Genomic DNA, 359 nt, shown 5'->3' on the forward strand with positions numbered 1-359 from the left:
CCCTTCAGTCTCCGTGCACTGAGCGCTTCTCTCATTGAGTTTCCATTGAGTCTCCAGGCCAAACCCACTGATGTCATCCTGCGAAGTTCGGGCCCGCCCTTCGAGATTTAAAGGCGCGACGCTGTGCGTTCCCCTCTGTGGCTCTGTGTCTCCCACAAGCATAGGCAAACGGGCACACACAATACTCTGTGCAACACGACTGACAGGGACACTCAAATACAAACCCACATCTCCATCAGCAGATGACACACGGGTGGTACACAGTAACGCTTAACCCTTTTTAGCCATGACTCTTGCACAGTGCCTTAGCAGGAGTGGGTAAGCAACAGTCTCCCACCTTTGGGGATCAAACGGAAACC

This window comes from Carettochelys insculpta, chromosome 1 (assembly GCF_033958435.1).
Source record: "Carettochelys insculpta isolate YL-2023 chromosome 1, ASM3395843v1, whole genome shotgun sequence".
NCBI lineage: Eukaryota > Metazoa > Chordata > Testudines > Carettochelyidae > Carettochelys > Carettochelys insculpta.